At 36.6% G+C, this 23350-nt stretch overlaps 1 protein-coding gene across 22 annotated transcripts in view; it reads left to right on the forward strand.

Moving 5' to 3' along the window:
- Positions 1-397: 397 nt before the first annotated feature.
- LOC143222085 (peregrin-like) overlaps positions 398-23350 on the forward strand; it is a 58272-nt gene continuing 35319 nt past the window's right edge. For 6 of the 22 annotated variants that reach the window (XM_076447982.1, XM_076447983.1, XM_076447992.1 and 3 more), the window contains exons 1-2: positions 420-547; positions 1396-1450. The gene's annotated coding sequence lies outside the window, so the exon portion shown is untranslated. Of the gene's footprint in view, positions 548-1395; positions 1451-4264; positions 4438-23350 lie in introns of all 22 variants that reach the window. The other 16 variants (XM_076447981.1, XM_076447991.1, XM_076447984.1 and 13 more) reach the window with 8 other exon arrangements.

The raw sequence follows: 23350 nt of genomic DNA on the forward strand, positions 1-23350 counted from the left end.
AGATACAAGTCTAAGATGAGAAAAAGATAGGTTACGTTCGACTAATAATAGTTTAAATTTTCTAACAGTGTGATTAGCTTACATAAACAGTTGGGTTCAGCAGTAGTTTCCGCCAGCACGTTATTGCTTTTTAAGTGAGAATCGAGGAATAACTGAAAAATAAAACATAATTTAAATTTTCTATTTTCAATTTTCTTTAACTCAGAGATGGTTGTGTAAGGACTGCTTCTAGAGACAAAATAATATATTATTATTCCTACGTTATGTTAGTAAATGATTTTAGCGATGGTGATAAACAGGAAAGTTAACATTAAATATTTTCTCTAATCATAAGTTATATGAGCTAAATTTTTTTATTTTTTTTTTAAATGAAGACTTTTGATTCATTTCTAGTTATTTGGAACTGTCTATAATGGCGCTTTTAACCCTGTCAGAAAGGAAGTATCACCGGTTGCGAAATTAGTAAGGGATTTGTTACGTACGAGTACAACGTTGGTTAGTGATAGTTAAGGCCCAGCAAATATGTGTCCTTTTGGCTCTAAATAAGGTAAGTATTAATAATCACTGAATTATATATGTGGGGTACTTAACATTTTCTAAAGAACACAGTTTTATAAATTATAAGTAAGTGAGGATTTGTAAAACATACTGGGAATTGACTTATTTCTAGGCCTAACTCAGTGTTCCTAATGCCCAAATACTTAGATGCATTTGTGCTGGTGTAGTTACTTCCATCACCACTAACTGCAACTTGTACTAGGTTGTACTAGAGCCGCTGGCGTCTTATTCAGTCTCGGAATTGTATAATAGTTCGAGGTGGTGTAAAATGTTACTATTATTACTAACATTAATTTAGCAATATGTCAGGTTATTAATATTAAGACTTTTGGTAAGCATAACTACGGTATACTCGTATATTATTACTACTAGCGTAAACTTTGTGACGATTCTGAATTTATGATTTTCAGTATAACAGTATGAGCACTACTGTGGTGAAGGAACCTCTTGTAAATGTTTTGTTTTTTATATTAAAAAACAACAACATTAATACATTCAATATAATTGTTACTGTGATGAGTGTGAGCAATGATATTCCTTGCTTCAAATCTATGAAATATTTATAAAGTCTCCACTTAAATTAACTATCCACCACATCTCTGCGAGAAAAACAAAGCAGCCTTAGTTGGAAATGACTCTTCCTGTGCCAAAATTTATATTTTTATTTCTTAGTTTTGCTATTCTGACCATTCAGCATGAGAAAGATAATGCATCAGCACTATTAATTTCCTTAACAGTTTTAAGTAACTTAATCAGGTTCTCTTGATTTGTTCTTTTTTTCAAGAGACACTTTCAGAGATCTTAACCTGTCTTTATATAATGACTTGTCCATTTTAGATATTCTGGTAGTTTTCCTCTGAACATTTCCAACAATTTCCATGCCTTTCCTAAGGTAAGCTATCCTAGACTGAACACAGTACTCCAAATGTGGCTTAGCAAAGTACCTAGTCAATAAACTTATAACCTTTTTCTACTTAATGTTTGTGTAAATGCAACCTAAAATCCAGTTTGCCCTATTAGGGGAGAGTTAAAATCAGGTATTTATTGGACGTTGTGTTTGTAATTCATTGTGCCAAGAATATAGCAAGGAGATGATTTAGTAATAAACATATAAATAGTGTGGAATGAGCTGGAAACAGGAGACAGATAGACAAAGACAATAACGGGAAAAAAATAAAGTCATTGCCAAGGAAGAGTTTGAAATTAACTTTCATAGAAATGATAGGCCTAATGTTTAATCTGTTAAAGGAAAATTAACAGTTTTAAAAGAAACAAGGTATAGTTTATTCCTTGAAAGTGAGTTCTAAAGTAATTGAACCATTCTGAGTGTACTATTAACAAAAGGACTAAATGATTACTGGAAGAGCAGTATATGACCGTGGTAACTCTGTAACAGTGCAAGTGAATTACTCGCAACATTCTAGTGGAATAGATAGTTTGGTTTATTAACTGAAATTCTTAAGTAATTGAATAAGCCTAAGTGGATTTGACAAGACGAAGAGAATTATATAGTGTTTATGATGTTTTTGTGTTCTCTATAGTGTAAAAATTTTTTTGTACATATACTTAACTAGTTTATATATATATATATAAAAACAAGAGGAGAGTGTGCTGTTCATTTATTTTTTAATTTATAATCAAGTCACAGACTTATTGTGGAAGAATCTTAAGCCCAGCTTCAACAATGTAGTATATATTTATACTGTAAAGAAATGTAAATAAAAACCTTTGACAACTGATAAACAATAATTCCTGTATGCTAAATCTGGAAATACACATTTTTCTCCATTACCTATAGATTTTCACTAAACATCACATGTACTTGCACAAAATTGAATTATTGTCATTGAAATCAGGTCACGATTTGTTGTGCTTAAAGTGTTGACAACCACTGGCTATAGATCTCTATAGACCAATTATGATATGAGAGTCTTATGGATCATTCTAGAATCCAAACATAATAATAAAAAAGTGATGAATTTTTGGTTGGGAAGTACTCCAATATGCCCATCATCTGGAGCACTGATATATGATTGCATTTTCTTTTAATGTAAAATGGTTTTCTTCCAGTTCTGAGAAAATCATCATTTTATTGTTTTTTCTTTGTTTGAATCAACAAAATGTCTTCATTCAAAATGGTATAAAATTTTCTAAATTTACTACCTTTTCCTACAGTTTATTTTCTAAACTAACATTTTTAATAATGGTCATGTCTATAGGCAGAGCGTAATTTGTATGTCCATGCACATATGCAGTGATATTTTACTGTAGTTTTTAAAAACTGAGCAGTGTTATAATACTTTGATATCTTGTATTACATACCAACTTAAGTTACTGTGATTCAAATCTTTGTGAAATGTTTAGTTTTGGTTTTTTCAGTCTAATTATTGATTGATCTTTTGTTTCAGCAAGGGATTTTACTTGGCTTTTTTCAAAGGTTCTTTGCGCAACCAATTTGCTAGAGACATTCTGAGTTCTGAAGAATAGTGAATACCATTATGGCAGTGATATCTGAATTTGATCACATTGCAGGCTTAAAATGTAATTCTATCTAAATTAACAAGTGAAGTCTGTTTAAAATGGCATTATTTTATGGTGTGTACTTTGTATCATTAATGATTAACTCTCATGATAAACAATCCAATTAAAGATACAGCAGTCCATGTGTTGATAAAGATGACATTTTTCATAGTCATTATTAACACTTTCCTAATCCATTAATAATAATTAATTCAATTATATCTACCAATAGAACACACAAGTAATTTTTTTTTTGACATAAAAATTTTTCTAACAGTTGTGTATAGTTTGTATGACATACCTTGGATTGAGAGGTTGGATTGAGTATGCTCTTTGGCTTATGTTTTCCTTATACATACTAAGGTAGGAGAGTATAAGCACATTGTTTCTCAGTGATTTGATTGGCTTATATTAATAAGTTTGACACCAAGTGTGTGATGATATTTCTTGTCACTTTCACCCTAGTGACTGACCAATGTGAAAAATGAAAGTGACTTTATATTTTGTCATGGGGAAAAGTAAGTGAAACCAAAACTTTGATGATGAAGTTAGAAACCTCTTAACCCAGATGTCTGACCTGTGATTAATTCTTCTGTTGTTACTGTTATTACAAGTTTCATTTTGTAGTTCACTCAGATTTCTTGAGTAAGCTTTTAATTTTTGTTATACACATGGTCTAACATTGTGAAAGGTCCAATGCTAAATTCTAATATATAGTTGATGAAAGTGCTGAATAGTAAATTTTGTATGATTTTCAATATGATGTTGGCTTGTATGTCCAGGATATTTCTCTCCTTCAGATGTTTAGGAAGTTAAGTTTTGCTGCAATATGTGCACTTTACAAAAATTAATACAGTAATGAGTTGAGAAATATCCCATTATTTGTGATGTGATGTATTGTTTATTGTAAGTTCCATTATATGTGTAACTTCTTTAAAATAGCATATATGACAGAAGTGGATACTGCATCTCTTTTAAAGAAAGTTGATGATCATGACAATTGTATTTTGTGAGTGGCCATCTAGTACAAATGATTTAGCTTGAGGAAACTGTCAGACGTACTGGTACATTATGAGAAAGTAGGCAAGGAGTGTCGTAATAAAAAAGAGAGGGAAAAATGTGAGAGGATGAAAAGAGACAGAGAGGAAGACAGTTTTAAATATTGAATTTAAAGTGTTGCTTTCAGAGTAGAGGTGATAGTTGAAAACATAGGGTAAAAGAGGATTGCTGATAATTGATTGGAAGGTGTCCCTTGCCATCTGACTACTAAGAAGGAATTCACTGAAAAGTTGTGGAAAGGGCCTAAGTGCTGCAGAATATTAATTCCAAAATAGGTTGAATAACATCAGATAACATAAGGTAAAATTACTATTCCATTAAGTTTGTTGTAATTCAGTATAGTTATGTTTTGTGAACTAAGATACAAGTATTATGAAAATGCTGTATTCATATTTCTCACCTAGTATTCAAGTTAATACGTTAATTACATTTTGAACAATACACTTCCTTTCAATAAGTTTGGACAAAACTAGAAATACAGAGAACCATTTTTAAATCTTCAAAATTAGTCCTTTCAATATCTATAATGCCTTTTTTTTATAGCCAGATGTGTTATCAGTTTAAAACACTGATAGCTATATTTCTGCAATTTTTGCATATCTCACTGCTTTTGAAAGGATATTACCCTTTGATAGATTTATTAAAAGTTTCTAGTAATAAAACTTGAAGTATTTGGTTTGGATTTTGTTTTGGTCCATTCCTTTGAAGTAGACCAGTTTGTACTCAACTTTTAATATTTATAAGAATCATTCATATTGCAATTTGATAGTTCCACTGACTGTAGAAAAATGTTTGGCATATCCTCTAATGGTTTTGCAGGTTGAGTATATTTGTAGTAATATTAAATATTGGAATTTTTTACATCTTCAACTAGTGCTTACAATCTTTTAATAAAGTGACATGCCACAGTTAACTGTAATTAATTTTTATTATAATTACTGTTTTTAATTATTCTAACTATTCAAGTAATTGAAATAATTCCACTATATTCGTTGTTTACATAACTGGCTTTCCATGCTCTGCCCATTGTGAGTACCGAAACCCAAGTGTTAGCATTACAAGTTTTATTATCTTTCCTTATTAAGTCAAGTTATTTTAGTTTTTGGCATTTGTAGCCTGGTGATTAGGGTTAATTCATGAATCGAGGGTTTTGGATTTGACTCTCCTTTGCACCAAACCTGTTGATGCTTCATTTTTGTTTTTGAATTTTGGCAATGTTACTAAGACTAACTGCCACCATCCCTAATTTTCACCTGGTAACTTGATGGAATGCAACTGGCTGGCAGCACCTACTGCTAACCCTTGGGCTACTTTAGTGTTAATCAAAGTTTAATTTTTTTTTCATTGTGTTATGTTTCTAATTTATAACTGTATTTTTCTTTATTATTAAGTAGTGTGTTAAATTTACATTTTGATGTGTGATTTGTGTAATCTCTTCTCTAGTGTTAAATAAATTATCAGTTTATTTTTACATTGTGAGTATGTTATGTTTGTAGTACCACACACTTATTCTCCATATCTTCTGATGCAGTGTTTTATATAAACTTCATATTGCCAGTGTTTTAGCCAGGATATAAATTGCAAATGTAAAATTACAACTGGCTGCTTGTACATTGTTTTTGTATGCTGTATTCTTTTACAAAAATGTATTTCATGACTGATAATGTTTAAGTAGGCCGCAATTGCAATATTGCCTTGTTAAGACTTAGGGGGAAAAAAGTTTTAGTTTTAACTCCAGTGACTGCAAAAAGAAACAACAACCTCTAACCCTGAAAGTTTGCCTTTTAAGAATGTATACAGAACACAATTTAATATATACTTGTTTATTCACCAGTGACATGTTTTCCTGTTACTTGCATGAGTTATGAAACAAACCCTGAACTTTGGTAGCCAATTACAAATTTTATTAGGGAAAATTTCCAAATTAACATGATCAAAATAAATTTATATTGAAATATGTTAGTTTTTTATTCTGTTGTTATTATGCTATTTTTTTTACGTACAAGTTTTATTAGGTAGTTTTTATGCTGTTACCCATTATAAGTATTTTTGTTCAAATTTCACAATTTTGGTTTCCCAGGACAGAGATCTATATCTTGTTTGTGTACTTTACCAGAATTCTTTTTCGAGTAAGAGTTTCTCAAAGTGTGAATCTTTAACAACCTTATCTGATTGTTCAATGAATTTGAAACATGGATGCTGTAAGTTGTACTGATGAATGTAGTAGAACTTAGGTCATTATGTTGGACAATATATTTCTCATGTGATGTCATTGCTAAGTAATAAGCTTCCTTATTCATAGAAATAGCTTAATGTGCATGTTAGTAGTTGTGCTAGGCTTAACAACCATCAGTTACTGAGGGTCCTGGACAGCTCAAAGAAACTTGAAGGGATTTTTATTTTTGTTATATTTTAATCTCAAATTTGGCCTTTGGTTGTTTATATATATATAAACAAACTTATATATTACTGACATTGTAATGACATATATATTTGTGTAGTCAAATATATATATATATATATTGGGTTGAGGAATAATTCGTGAGCATTTTTTCAAGTTAAAAAAATATATTCATAAATGAAACGCTTTCGCAAATTATTTCATGTTATTTGGTAATTTTTTTGCTCTAATAGATGGTGTGTTTGATTTTCATATGTCTTTAATTTTTGCTTTCATTTTCAGCTCATTAAATGGAATGTCAAGTGGACAAAATCGAGCATTTTCAACACCATCTGCTTTCGCATTTAATTTCTTGCAATTTCATTTACAACAATGCATACTATATACCTAGGTATTACATGAAATAAAGTATCATAATAAATGTTTTGGGTGTAATGTGTTCATGCATTGAAGTATTGTATAGTCTTGCATGTAATGCTTGAATGAAATTATTTAAAAAAGCTCACAAATTATTCCTCAACCTAATAATTCAAAGAAAGAGATCTAGAAACAATATTGTTTGGACTTGTGATGCTAAAATCTGAGATTTGATACCCCATGGTGGACAAAATAGATAGCTCAGTGTGGCTTTGCTGAAAAACAAACTAAAAACACATCACTTGGTAATGAGTGGACACTGGAAGAATTGCAGTAAAGTCTTTTTTTAGGCACATTTTCAGTGCACATGCATTGATTGGCTACAAAGTTCAGTACACTCACATGATGGATGATTTGAGAAAGACACTGATTAATTGACTGTGTAACTGAACAACTGTATGTTAACAATGGGAATTGAACCCAATATCTTTAAATCAGAAGCAGTCCTCCTGCCTCCCACCCCAGTCAGTGGACCAAGTTAGCCCTGAATTGAACAGACTTGAAGTAAAATTGTGTAATGCTAAAATTGGATTTTCAGTATCTGCAGAGAGCAGAGCACAGATATCTCATTATATGGTTTTATGATTCACAATAAACAAAGAAAATGTTTTGATTCCTATGGATGTTTGAATAATCTGAAAATCTGATTTTGATTAGTTGATAATTTTCATAACAGTCAATTTATTGGTTGTTAGGAAGATCAGTAGTAATTTGAAATGCTAATTTTAATTACTGGATTATTTGTTGCATTGATTCACATAATTATAGTAGTTTGTCATGACACTGAGTGACATAATCACTGCCTTTAGGTAATCATTTGAATCACCCCTCTAAAATATTTGTTACTGTATTATAGTTTTTAACTGTTAGTGTAGGTGTAGTGTTCTGATCAAAGGAAATGTTAAAGATGACACATCTTGAATTCAAATATTGCTATCACAAGAATTTTAAGAATTTTACTATGTATAGATATGTTTGTTGAGATTGAAATTTAAATTTTAAAGGAAGATTTAATTTCAAATGAGTAATAATTATTAGTTAATGAAATGTTTCATATTCAGATATATAAGAATTGTTTAGTCTGAGTTGGTGAATTAGGCTTTGAAGTCACTTTGTTATCATATTGTAAATTTTATATTAAATTTAGGTGAAGTTGGAAGTGATAATTTGTGGTTGAACTATTTCAGTCCATGAAAGAAGTTGTTTTGTGTAGTTCTGTTTGGTATACAAATGTAGGAATTTTTAAATACAAACATTAATTAATTTAAGAAATTACATTTCTTCAAAATAATTAAAATTTTATTTCTCAATAATTCAGTAAATCATTTGTCAGTCCCAAAGGTAGGCTGTTAAAGCCTTTATCTATGTGTCTTGATAAAGGAGATAGCATATTACTCATTGAAGTATTAAAATTTGAAATCTTTGTGAGAGATGTAAATGTATGAACAGTCAAGCAAAATGAAAAGTACAGAAGTTGAGTCTTCTGCATCATGCCTCAGTAAAATATCTATAAATGTATTTATATATTTCATATACTAGTATGTGTGTGCTAATCCAGTAATGAACAAACATCAGTTAAGTAAATATTTTTACTACAGTGAGAAGAGTATATTTTACACATATTCAAAACTTGTATTTTATTACATAGACAATGACTAAACAAAATATCTGTTAGTTGAAAGACACAGTTTGAATATTTGTTTGGAGGTTAAATTTGGTAGATGTGTAACCTTCCATAATTATGTGTATCATCTATTTATATGGATACTTTTGTAACTAAACACATTATATTCTCACAAAATAATCTCTCTCCTGGTGCTTTTTATTCTTTCTCATTGTTTAAGTTTGTTTCTTTTTATTGTTTTTTTCTGTCCTTTTTCTCTCATTGTTCATATGGACATTTTTTATTTCAACTGTGATTTTAGTCTTTGGCTATGAACCACCTATAATGTATGCATAATAATATACCATTGGGTGTTAAAGACAGGGAAAGGACTTTCTGAAAAAGTAGATGAGGATTTAGGTTAACTTGGTGATGAAAGCCTTAAGTTGTCATGAAATGAGCATTTGCAGTTCTAAGATCTGTTTTTAAGAATTTTAGAAAATTCTAAATTAGGAAGGTGTATATTGTTAACTGTTCTTAAAGGCTGATAAAGTCTCATGTACTGTAACTTGAGCAGTTTTGGTCCTTTCACTACAGGGAGGCTATTAACGTGGTGATGAAAGGAGAGGTAGTCTATTGGAATTGTATGTGGTTGCAAAAAATTGTACCACAAAAAGAAGTTGGAAGTTTTTAATTTCTTTTTCAGGAGTGTTCAGGAAATAGTGAAGATTTGAATAAGATGTGTGAAAGTTTTGGGTGTTTGTGTAACTTACATGTATGTGTGGGTCATCTGGGCAGTGGAGTTAAAAAATTTGAAATATTAATTGAATATTTTGAGCCATCTGAAAATGTCAGATTTGTTCTTTAAAAAAAAAATTCTTGGTTAGGATTTGAAATAGGTAGATAGAATGATTTATGTGGTTTGGCATGCAATTTATAATTTTTTGTTGCACAGCACAAAATAAGCTGTGGACACAAGTTTCTTTTGGCCCTACAAGGTTGCCCTTGCTAATCTACCCTTGAGAAAAATAAAACTTTCAACCACCCTTTATTTTTTGGGAAACATCTCTTAAATTCCTATAAAATGCTCACCTTTGCTGTTGCTATTGCAACACATTTCATAAGTCCGTTATTTAACTGGAATCTAGCTTTCTTTTCCAAATATTGAACTTGTGGTGTCTCTTCATTTTGTTGTCTTTAGATTATAATGCAAGAAAATTTGAGGTCTTTGTCTTATTGATCACCTTGATAATCTTAGTGTTTTCCTTCATTTCCTCAAGATAAAATAAGAGATTTTAACCTATCCCTCTGACATAATCCTTTCATCCTTGAACCATTTACCAGTATATCAATATTCTTTAACAGATAAGAACAACAAAATTGGAGAGAGTATCTAGTTAAGGTCTAAATAGTGACTTGTGTAGAAAGTTAATTGCTTCTTCACTTGTATTTATTATATTTATAAATGCATTAAAGATTCTGTTAGCTAAACTGAGAGCAAAAGAGCATTCGTCAAGATCCTGAGTGATTTATCCAATACTGTGCCATCACAAACCTTTTCTCAGTCCTTTACTGCTATTGATCTCTCAATTTGCTCCCCTTCATTATTTTCCCATTTTTCATTGAGGGTTGACAATAATCCTCGAGGTAGTAATCATTTTCCTATAATCTTGAGAGTGGCTGGCTGTGGTCGATGCCACCTGACCCGCATGCCCTGGTGAAACCTGGATCAGACAAACTGGCCCTCTTTCACTGCTCTCCCAGAACTTGATCCTGCCATTGTCTGTAAGCCATCAACAGGCAACTGTGTGGCAGCAGTAACTGACTATTATATAAGCAGCTGCTCAATGTATTCCTAAAACCTCAACATGTTTTCCACTATATCCTCATCCATGGTGAAATCCTGCTTGCCACATGGCATGGAAGGCTCAGAAACAAGCCTGGGATACTTTCTGTAGATGTCCCACACTCTTGAACCGCATCGCTTTCCATCGGGCCCGTGCACATGCTTGATGGGTAACATGTCAAAGCCAGAAGGAATCTTGGATTAAGTTCACAAACAGCATATTCTCTACCACCAGTTCCAAAGTCATTTGGGACAAGGTTAGTGGTCAATATCACTCTGTCTCCCTCTCGATATTGCTCTCTGAAGGCCAGGAAGTAACTGATATCTAGGGTATCTCTGATACTTTAGGTGAAAGTTTTGCTGGGTATCTAGCACTTTTGCCTCTTCTTCCACCTTCTAGCCATAAGACTTGGGCAAAGCAATCACCTCTTTCCTTTTGAGCTGATTGTTTCTATGACTATAATCGTTTCTTTACACTGGTAGAAGTGAAACTGGCCATTCATCAGACTGGTAGTACATTGGTTGGACCTGATGATATACACTATGAGATGCTGTGCCATCTATCTCCTGCTTCTCTTGCTATCCTTCTGGTTGTTTTTAATTGGATCTGGCAGGAGAATGTGTTTCCTGATGTCTTTTGCCAGGCTATTGTCCTGCCTTTCTCCAAGCCTGGGAAGTATCCCAAGATTCCTTCAAACTTCCGTCCAATTGCTTTGACGAGCTGTCTCTGTAAGACCTCAGAGAGGATGGTTAATGCTCATCTTGTTTGGTTCCTCGAATCAAACAATCTCCTCTCGCCCACCCAGTGTGGGTTCTGATGACAGTGTTCTACCATGGACCACCTGATTCAACTTGAAACGTCAATCAGAGGACCCTTTCTCAAACAAGAACATCTTGTATCAATATTCTTTGACATTGAGAAGGCTTATGATACAACATGGAGGTATGGCATTTTGCGAGACCTTCATATACATGGGTTATGTGGCCATTTGCTCATTTTTCTTTAAAATTTTTTAATGGACAGGAGACTCCAAGTTCGTGTGGGTTCAACACTTTCCAGTTCTTTTCTACAGGAACTTGGTGTCCCTCAGGGCTGTCACACTTTTCAGTATAAAAATTAGTGCCATCACTGAACAACTCCCTCTCACTTTTGTAAACGGTCTCTATGTTGATGACTTTCACATCTCATGTCAGTCGTTGAACATGAGGTATATTGAGCGGCAGCTACAGAATGCTCTTAATTGTTTACTGTAGTGGACCACAGCAAATGGCTTTACCTTCTCTCTCTCTAAAACCATTTGCATGCACTTTTGCCACCAACGGGTATTCACCCTGATCCTGAACTCTGTATCAGTGAAGTTGTGCTGCCTGTGGTCTCTTAGACCAAGTTCTTGGGGCTTATCTTTGACTGTAAGCTAACCTTTATACCACACATCAAGCAGCTATGGGTCAAATGTGCAAGAGCATTGAACATCCTCCGTGTCCTCTCTACCACCACTTGAGCAGATCAACATTCTTTCTATGCTAAAGATATATTGTGCTTTTATTTGATCGAAACTCCTTTTATCACTGGTCTATGGCTCTGTCAGACCATTGGCCTTGAAGATGCTAGACCCTATTCATCATCAAGGATTTCGGCTCTGCACTGGGGCTTTCCACACTTTCCCAGTTCAGAGCTTATACACAGTCTCATGAACCTTCTTTGCAACTGTCTTTACTGTATGCTTCAAAACTCCATTCCTTACCAAAGCATCCCACCTGGGGTCATGCTTTCCTTCCTCGATGGGCCATGCTTTTTCAGACCAGATGATCTGCCATTGCTTCTTTTGGCCTTTGTATCCAGGTGCAGTTAGATAAATTGGGTCTGTCCTTGGATAACATTGCTGTATCCACTGGTCAGCTCATCCCACCATGGCTTATTACAGTGTGCAATTGTGACCTATCTTTAAGTCATCTGAGAAAAGTAGACACTCTTGATTGGAAATACTGTCTGCTATTTGCTGAACATCTTTTGAAGCATCCTTCCATTCCTATTTATACAGATGGTTCAAAATCAGGTGACTGTGTGGGCTCTGTCATTGTTTTTTTGTGGTTTGGTGGTTGTGCACAGAATCCCCTCTACAGCTTCTGTATTCACTACTGAATTGTATGCCATTTCTCTTGCCCTGGATCACATAGAAGCTAAGCAGTACTCAAACTGCACGATTTATACTGACTCGCTTATTTCTCCACTGGTTCTGGAATCACTTCATGTTAGTTCACATCCTGTTCTCACCAATATTCAAAACTGACTGGCTCATTTCTCTTTAACATTTACTTCTATCCAGTTTTTCTGGATATCAGGGCATGTTGGTATTTGTGGGAATGAGCTTGCCGACACTGCAGCTAAGTCTATCTGCTCTGGCACTGTCACTGCTCTGCCTGTTTCATACATGGACTATGGTCCCATATTCAAGGCTCAGCTCTGTGCCAGCTGGCAGTTGACTTGGAGTGAGCAACACAAAACAAGCTTTTCCAAATAAAACCCTATATTAGACTTTGGCCATCTTGTTCCCATAAGGATCGGAAAGAGGAAGTTGTTCTAACTAGACTACTCATTGGTCACAGTTTTTTAACTCATCATTTTCTTTTATCTGGAATGGATGCACCAATGTGTAGTCTGTGTAACACTTGGATCACAATAAGCTACCTTTTGCTTTCTTGTCATTGTTATGATTTATAACAGCGGCACCATTTTAAGTGTGTTCTGTCCTAAGGTTTGTCCATAACATTAGACTGTTATTGGTGATGGTGACACTGTCCAACTTGGTAGTGTTTTTAGTTTTTTAAAGGCCATTAATCTTTTTAATACCATTTAAGTTTTTTGATATACACTTTACATCTTTTTAATGTGGCTCCCTTTTAAAAATCACAGTTCATCTAGTTCAATTTGAAATTAGAAACTGATCGTAACATTAAGTAACTCGTAATCAGGACTGGAATGGCCAACTTCAGGTGACTGATGATGGTTTTTGTACTTACCTGTTAGTCTTCCTGGTGAGTTATGATTATTAGTCACACTATAGAAAGTCCTTTACAACTTGAATTACTGTAGTTTTTCTCTTGATGCTGTAGACTAGATGTAAACATTCATTTTATGCTATTTATTTATTTTTTAACTGTTTTGTTTTACCTTAATTTTCTTTTTATGAATTTTACTGAATTTATTTTACCTTTTTACTGGACATTTAGTGAAGATAGCCTAGCTGCTTTGTGCCATAAAACACTAAATCAATCAACCAACCAATTTTCAATAAACCTTGCCCACTCTGGTAATCTACTAAAAAACGAAGTAATGAGACTGAGGCTTACACATCTGTTCTCCAACTTCTCTTAGAACCCTGGGGAAAATGTCTGGCCCTGGTGCTTTATAAACTTTCAATTTCTTGATCTTTGAACATACCATAAAAGGATTAATATTTAAATAATCAGGTCATGAGGTCAATTCCAGTATTCCACATAGTATGCTTATGGTCAGGAATATTGCTAATATTTTGTCTGATGAGAACAAAAGAAAATTTTTAAGCTTAGCCATCTCATAAACTTGCTATCAGCTCTTTTTAAGGGCTATATTCTCATTCTATATGCTTTCTTTGTGGGCTGCTACAGGTTATGTTTCATTGCTTTAGTTGGTAATGTTATGCGAAGGACTAATGTTGTTAGACTAATTGTCTGTGTAGTCTTGATGTTTATATTTTTATATATCTTTGATATTCTTATTTTTCAGTCTAACAAAAACCATTGAAGTTGTTACATATTTATTGAACTAGTCTGTTTTCACTTCATGTTGTTAAGTACATAGTATTAAAATATGTAGGTTTATGCTGTTAATATTAGGGCTGTGTTTGAAGGTTTATTTGCTAGCTAAAAATTTGAAAATAATTTTAAACATTTGAAGGGGTGTCATAGCATTAAAGCAGTCTTTTTTTGGGGGTGGGTGGAAGTTCAATCATGATTTGTCTATTGCCAATTACGTAAAGGCCGTCATGTTAAAAAAGAAAACACTATTACTAAAATATTGGTAGTAGTGCACTAGATGTAAGACTATTAATAAAAAGAAAGTATACCAGTGTAGCTCTACAATCTTCCCAACCCACTTACACAAGGCACGAGTTCAATTAATTGACATTGTTGCTAAAAAAAATGACTGATTGTGGCACTTTCTGTTGTAGTGGAAGATCTGTATTTTCTAATCAAACCGTTGAGTGATATTATGGATACACTGTTCTGATGTGTATCATTTTTTTTATTAGGTATGTTTAATTAATCAGCAACTTAATTTAGAAAAGACTATTCTTCAGAGAAGAATGTTTAGTGAGTATCAATTCATCGAGAATGTGGTATTATGAGTATATGATGATAGTTTCCATGTCTTTGATATTCTGATCTTATTGCTACCCCTCGATGTGGATTCCTGTATGTGGTGAGGGGACCTCTCAGAGAAGGTTCTGTTCTTACAGTTTACCTCCTCTGGTATCTAAACATCTACCTGCGTGCTTGCCATACATAGTAACCCGTGAAGGGGAGGAAAGAATCTTTATGGTTGAGGGGTCGAACTTCAACATACCACTTTGGCCTTGAATTCCTGTGAACGGGCAGTCTTGGAGTGGCCCCCCAGGATCAATCAGTTAGTCCATTTGGGCCAGGGTCAACTGAGTACCAGCATAGGATGTCCACAACTGGTGTTGTGGACATTGTGTCTGACACTGGTGTTCAGGTATAGTGTTCAAGAAACCCTGGCATCGCTGCAGTGCCTTTAAGGCACTGTAGTGCATCTCCTTGTAGGGCTCCTTGGTGGAGTCAGTGGGCACCAAAAATTTTCTATTTATTATAGATACTCCTAAAAGAAAAAAAATAACACAACTTGAAACCATTGAGCAAAACCCGACTACTTGAAAACGACCATGCATTGATGAATCTGTACAGCCTAACTCACCACTTTAATCTGTCCCGTGATTCCTAATTTTGCATTCCTTAAGTGACAAACCTCTAAGGCAGATGTTCCCATTTTTATTCAGAAGGGCTTAGAAAGGCTTGCTGGCTCCCCTAAATTGGTAAAAAAGCTATGTTCGGGAGACATCTTAGAGGAAACATCTTCATCACAGCATTCCAAACTCCTCCTAACATCAAAGGCCTTGGGGGACATACCCATTGAAGTTACTTCTCATTCCACTTTGAATACTTCCAGAGGAGTCACAGTTGAAAGAGATTTAAGGACTGTCCCCATATCTGGGTTCCTCGCAAGTCTCACCAGCCAAGGTGTCACAGCAGTATGCCGAATCTTCACTCAAAAAGATGGAATTCTGGAACCAACAAATGTTCTAATATTAACATTTACTGTACCACCTCCTCCCACCACAATAAAAGCAGGATATCTGAATTGTAAGGTGCAACCTTATATTCCAAATCCTGTACGATGTTTCCGTTGTCAGCAGTTTTGTCATTCAAAACAATCTTGCCATGGTTCCTTGACCTGTGCCCATTGTGGTGGTAAAGACCATAATGCCACTGAATGCCAACTCGAACCACATTGTATAAACTGTAATGGTACACATCCTTCTTATTTTCCCTCTTGCCCTAAATGGGTAGAAGAAAAAGTACAATGTCTCAAGACAGTTAACAATCTGTTACACAGAGGCTCAAAATTTATTATTACCTATTCCGACCAGGATTTATGCTGCTGTAACCCATTCTGCTATTACAGTAGGAGTCCAAACAGACCTTACCCTATCCTCTTTACAATCTTCACCAGCAAATCTCAATGAAACACTTCCCAAAATCAACACAATTCATGAAGCTGTGTCTTCTTCCATCTCTGTCCTGACCACACCTCCCAGTCATTGCCAAATTTCACTTTCTTAAAGTCAAGATGTTTTCATGGGGTCTCCCTCTCTTGATACCCCAAAAATTAAACAAACAACTCGTCCGTGCCTTCAATCATTAGTATGTCTACCGATAAATTCAGACTCAACCATTTGAGCTAGAGCAGGATCCATAGAGGGCGATAGACCCACATCCAATAAAGAAAAAAAATGTGGTCATAAGCAGAAGGACTCTCTACCATCTTCTCTGAAATAATTACACATGGCCACACTAATCCAATTGAACTGTCAGGGTTTCCAATCAAATGTGACTGACATCAAAGATCTGATTGACTTTTATCATCCCATATGTTTTTCTTTGCAGGAAACATTTCTACAGCCTACAGATACAGTTACTATCTGCCACTATTCATTATACCGGAACGACAGGCTATGTGTAAGACGGGGGCATGGGGGAGTTGCATTGCTGGTTGATCAGCATGTGCCCATCTGGTCCCTGTTATTGACCACACCCTTAGAGGCTGTAGCCATCCATGTCTCCTTGGGTTGTATCATCACTATTTGCTCTATACCTTACCCCTGAAATGCATTATAATAAATCAGACCTCGATACCCTCATTGAGTAACTGCCTACCCCCTTTTTAATCTTGGGATATTTTAATGGGCATAATCCTCTTTGGGGTGGCTTCCATATTGATATGAGAGGGTGTGCCATAGAGCATATGCTCCTGAACCACAGCCTGGCTCTTACACACATTTTCTTGCATTTAGTCAGTCATTTACAGCTATAGATCTTTCTGTCTGTTCCCTGTTCCTCTTCACTACTCATTCACTTTCCTGGGAGGTTGACATTAATCCATGACGTAATGATCATTTTTCCATCATCTTATGAGAGATTGGTCGTGATCAGTACCACCTGACCCATGTACCTCGGTGGAAGTTGGTCCAGGCCAACTGGCCTTCTTTCACTAGTCTCTCGGAACTTGATCCTGCCATCTTATGTACATCATCCACAGATGATTGTATAGCAGCAGTAACCAACAGTATTATACAAGCTGCTACTCGATGCATCCCTGAAACATCGACATGTTCCCTACGGCATATCCACCCTTGGTGGAATTCTGCCTCTTCTATAACACGGACAATTCAGAAGTGTGTTTGGGATAAATTTCGAAGATACCCCACGCTCTCAAACAGCATTGCATTTTAGCAAGCCCATGCAAATGCTTGGCAAGTTAGATGTCAAAGCCAGAAGGAATCATAGATTAAATACATCTCCAGCATTTCTTAAACCACCAGCACAAAAGCTATATGGGATAAGATCCAGAGGGTGAGTGGAAGATATACTTCTGCTCCCTCTCTATCTCTTAATATCTGATGGCCATGAAGTTGCAGATGTACAGAGCATTGCCAATACTCTTGGGGACTTCTTCTCTTGTGTATCTAGCTCTTCAGACTTATCCCCTTCCTTTTTAGCCATTAAAACACAGGTGAAGCATCTGCCTCTTTCCTTTTCAACTGACCGTTCCTATGACTACAATCGCCCTCTTGCAATACATCAGTCGGACCTGATAATGTACATTATGAGATGTTATGCCACCTTTCCCAGAACTCTTACTATTCTCCTAGCTGTCATTAATTGGATATGGCAGGAAAATTTTATCCAGATGCTTGGCCACAAGCTATCATACTCCCTATTCTGAAACCTGGGAAGGATCCAACGATTCCTTCAAATTACCATCCCATTGCTTTGACAAATTGTCTCAGTAAGATCTTAGAGAGGATAATAAATGCCTGCCTTGTTTGGTTTCTTGAATCAAACAACCTCCTCTCACCTACTCAGTGTGGGTTCTGAAGACAACGCTATATGATATACCACTTAATTCACCTTGAAACATCAATCAGAGAAGCCTTTTTAAGGCAACAAAATCTTGTTACTGTTTTTTTTTATTTAGAAAAAGCTTACAATACAACATGGAGATATGGCATCTTATGAGACCTTCACTCGTATGGATTGCGTGGAAACTTACCCCTATTCATCCAGCAATTCTTAATGAATTGCCGAATCCACGTCTGTGTGAGCTCAACACTTTCTCATTTTTTCACACAGGAACTTGGAATCCCTCAGGGCTGTATTTTAAGTGTCACACTTTACATTATAAAGATTAATGCCATCAGTGAACAGCTACTGCCTACAGTTGCAAAAGGTCTTTTTGTTTATGACTGTCAGTCATCAAACATGAGGTTTATTGAACAGCAGCTACAAACTGCAATCAATCAGATACTGAAGTGGACCACAGCAAATGGTTTTAAACTTTCACTCTCTAAAACCGTTTGTATACATTTCTGCAGCAAACAGGGAATCCATCCAGATCCAGAACTCCGTCTTGATGATGTTGAACTTCCTGTCGTCCTTGAAGCAAAGTTCTTAGGTCTTATATTTGATTGTAAATTAAATTTTATATCACACATCAAGCAACTTTGTATCAAATGTCTAAAAGCATTGAATATTCTCCATGTCCTCTCTTCTACTTCGTGGGGAGCAGATCGATACTCCATGCTCAAAATTTATCGTGCCCTCATCCAATCCAAACTTGACTATGGGTCTGTGGTTTATGGTTCTTCCAGAACCTCAGCACTAAAAATGTTGGATCCTATCCATCACCAGGAGCTTTGGCTTTACATTGGAGCTTTTCATACATCTCTCGTGCAAAATCTGTATGTGGAATCTCATGAACCCCCTCTATATATTCGCCCGTTTGCAACTGTCTGTAATGTATGCTTCCAAACTTTGATCCTTACCACAGCATCCTACCTGGAGTTGTGTTTTCCAACCACGATGGACCACACTTTTTAATAACAGACAATCTCCCCTCGGTGTGGATTCCTGTATGTGGTGAGGAGACCTCCCAGGGAAGGTTCTGTTCTTTCTGGTTAGCTCCTTTGGGATCTAAACATCTACCCATGTGTTTGCTGTGCATGGCAACCCATGGAGGGGAGGAGAGGTTCCTGATGGTTGAGGGGTCCAACTCTAACACACCACTTTGGCCTTGAATTCTTGTACACGGGCAGCCTTTGGGTGGCCCTCCTTGGGTCAGTTGGCTGGTCCACTTGGGCTAGAGTCAACCAAGTACCAGTGTTGGAAGTTCTCAATGGATGTTGTGGACATTGTGTCTGATGCTGGTGTATGGGTATAGTGCTCATGAAACTGGCATTGCTGCAATGTCCTTGTAGGGCTCCATGGTGGGTGGGTTTAGTGGGTACCGAAATTTTCCTTTTTTCCTATGGATCCTCCTATGAAAAAATTAAATAAAATAGTGAAAAAACAGTCAACAGGTAAACAACCACATCTTGAAGACTCTGAGCAGCAATCTTCAACATCTGTAACACATGTACCTCATTTTCTTATATTACATTTTCTTTCAGAAAAACCTTCAGGGCATATGCCCCCCTTTTTATTCTGAAAGGACTAAAAAGACTTACTTGCTCTCTAAAATCAGTAAAGAAGCTTCGATCTGGAGACATATTGGTTGAAACATCCACATCTCAACATAGTTTACTCCTCTTTAATTCAAAGGCAATTGGGGATGTACCTATTGAGGTTACCCCTCATGCTACCTTGAATTCATCATGAGGAGTTATTGTTGAGAGGGATTTGAAGAACGTCCCAGAGTCTGAGATTCTTGCTGGTTTCTCCCCTCAAGGAGTTTCTGCAGTGAGGCGTATCTCCACTCACAAGATGGAATTATGATGCTGACAAATATCCTTGTTTTGACATTTACATTACCATATGCACCTGCCACCATCAAGGCGGGTTATCTAAATTGCAGGGTACAGCCGTACATTCCATACTCCTCTTCGATGTTTCCAATGTCAGAGGTTCGGCAACTCAAAGATGTTATGTCGTGATTCCCTCACATGTGCTTGTTGTTGTGACAAGGACTATGATGCCTGTATGTGTGACACGAACCCACGTTGTGTCAACTGCAATGGTTCTCACCCTTCCTACTTTAGTTCTTGCCCTAAATGGTTGGAGGAAAAAGAGGTTCAGCGTTAAAAACGACTAATAACATTAGTTATCCTGAGGCTCGGAAATTGCTTTCCGCCATTTCATCTCAGACATATACTGCTGCACTTCATTCCACAACTACAGTGGGAGTACAGACAGATCTCTCTGTGCCTCCAAAAGAATCGTTTTCAAAACAGAAAAGCCTTTTGACCTCCATGGTTAAATAGGTTGATGAATCAACTTCTACACCCATTTTGTTCCTCCCATACATTCCTACAAACCCCAAGATTCACATCTTTTGGCTTCAAATACAGTTATTTCTTCAGATACATCTTTTTCTCCCACCCCAAGATGTAAAACAATCATTCGTTCGTGTCCTCAGTCACTGGAATCCCCTTTCAACAACAAAGACCTGCCCAATCGACCCAGGGCAGGATCCATGGAGGTCGATAGACCTCCTCTGAATAAGGACAGTAAGGAAAAAAGATGTGGTCGTAAACAGAAGGGTTCTCAAGCCACTTCGCCTTCCCATCATTAAAAATGGCCACCTTGATACAATGGAACTGTCGAGGTTTATGTTCTAATCTACACATCAAAACATTGATTGCTTCCTACCATCCTGTACATCTTTCTTTACAAGAAATATTTCTGAAACCTGTTGATACAGTCACCTTTTGGCAGGTTTCTATGTACAGAAATGACAGGCTGTGGGATGGATGAGTACATGGAGGGGTGGCACTGTTGGTTGATCAGCATGTGCCCACCCTGTCTTTGTCACTCAACACACCCTTGGAGGCAGTAGCCATCCGTGTTTTCTTGGGTCATAATGTCACTGTTTGTTCTCTCTAGCTGTCCCCTTCAGAGATAGGTGATCAATCAGACCTTGATGCTCTCGTTGAACACTTGCCGTCTCCCTTTTTAATCCTGGGGGACTTTAATGGGCATCATCCCCTCTGGGGAAGTGCTGTTACTGATAGGAGGGTTTGCTCTGTAAAACATATGCTCTCTGATCACAACCTTTCTCTTTTTAATACTGGTTCTTACTCTTATTTTCATGCATCTAGTCAGTCCTTTACCACTATTGATCTCTCAGTTTGCTCCCCTTCATTATTCTCCCATTTTTCATGGAGGATTGACAATAATCCACTAGGCAGTAATCATTTTCCTATACTTTTGAGAGAGACTGGCCATGGTTGATGCCACCCTACCCACATGCCCCAGTGGAAGCTGGATCAGGCAGACTGGTCCATTTTCACTTCTCTTGCAGAACTTGATACTGCCATCGTGAATCAGCCATCAACAGACAGCTGTGTGGCAGCAGTAACTGACTGTATTATACAAGCAGCTGCTCAGTGTATTCCTAAAACCTCAACACGTTTTCCACAATATCCTCGTCTATGGTGGAATCCTGCCTGCCACATAACACGGAAGGTTCAAAAATGGGCCTGGGATACTTTCTGTAGATATCCCACACTTTCCAACCGCATCACTTTCCAACGGGCCCGTGCACATGCTAGGTGGGTAAGACGTCAAATCCAGAAGGAATCTTGGATTCAGTTCACAACTAGCATATCTTCTACCACCAGTTCCAAAGTCATATTGTATAAGATTTGAAAAGTCTGTGGGCACTACAATTCTGTCCCCCTCTCGATCTTACTCTCTGATGGCCAAGAGGTAGCTGATGTCCGGAGCATCGCCAATACTCTAGGTGAAAGCTTTTGCCGGGTATCTAGCACTTCTGCTTGTTCCTCCACCTTCTTGGCCAATAAGACTTGGTCAAAGCGTTCACCTCTTTCCTTTCGAACTGACTGTCTCTTTGACTATAATTGTTCCTTTACACTGGTGGAACTGAAAATGGCCCTTCATCAGTCTGGCAGTACATTTGTTGGACCTGATGATGTACACTATGACATGCTGCTCTATCTCTCTCCTGCTTCTCTTGATATTCTTCTAATTGTTTTTAACCAGATCTGGCAGGAGAATGTTTTTTCCTAATGCCTGGCACAAGGCTATTATCTTATCTTTCTCTAAGCATGGGAAAGATCCCAAGATTCCTTCAAACTACCATCCAATTGCTTTGATGAGCTGTCTCTGTAAGACATTAGAGAGGAAGGTTAATGCTCATCTTGTTTGGTTCCTCGAATCAAACAACCTCCTCTCGTCCACCCAGGGTGGGTTCCGATGACAGCACTCTACCATGGACCACCTAATGTGACTTGAAACATCAATCAGAGAAGACTTTTTCAAACAACAACATCTTGTATCAATATTCTTTGACATTGAGAAGGCTTATGACACAACATGGATTACGTGGCCATTTATCCATGGTTATTAAAAATTTTTTAATGGAAAGGAGATTCCAAGTTCGTGTGGGTTTGACACTTTCCTGTTCTTTTCTACAGGAACTTGGAGTCCCTCAGAGCTGTGTTTTGAGTGTCACACTTTTCAGTATAAAGATTAATGCCATCACTGAACAACTTTCTCTTATTGTTGCAAACAGGCTCTATGTCGACAACTTTCACATCTCGTGTCAGTCGTCGAACATGAGATATATTGAGGGGCAACTACAAACTGCCCTGAATCGTGTACTGAAGTGGATTACGACGAACGGCTTTTATTTCTCTTTCTCTCAAACCGCTTGCATGCATTTTTTTTGTCACCAACGGGGTATTCACTCTGATCCTGAACTCCGTATCGGTGAAGTTTCGCTGCCAGTGGTCCCTGAGACCAAGTTCTTGGGGCATATCTTTGACTGTAAGCTGAACTTTATACCACACTTAAAGCAGCTATGGGTCAAATGCACAAGAGCACTGAACATCCTCTGTGTCTTCTCTACCACCAGTTGGGTAGCGGATCGATGTTCTTTGTTAAAGATATATCGTGCTCTTATTCGATAGAAACTCGATTATGGATCAATTGTCTATGGCTCTGCCAGACCCTTGCCCTTAAAGATGCTGGAGCCCATTCATCAGCAAGGACTTCGACTCTGCACTGGGGCTTTCCGCACCTCCCCAGTTCAGAGCTTATACGTAGACTCTCATGAACCTTCTCTGCACCTTTGCCATTTGTAACTGTC

The sequence above is a fragment of the Tachypleus tridentatus genome, chromosome 8, assembly GCF_004210375.1.
Source record: "Tachypleus tridentatus isolate NWPU-2018 chromosome 8, ASM421037v1, whole genome shotgun sequence".
In the NCBI taxonomy this organism is placed as follows: Eukaryota; Metazoa; Arthropoda; class Merostomata; order Xiphosura; family Limulidae; genus Tachypleus; species Tachypleus tridentatus.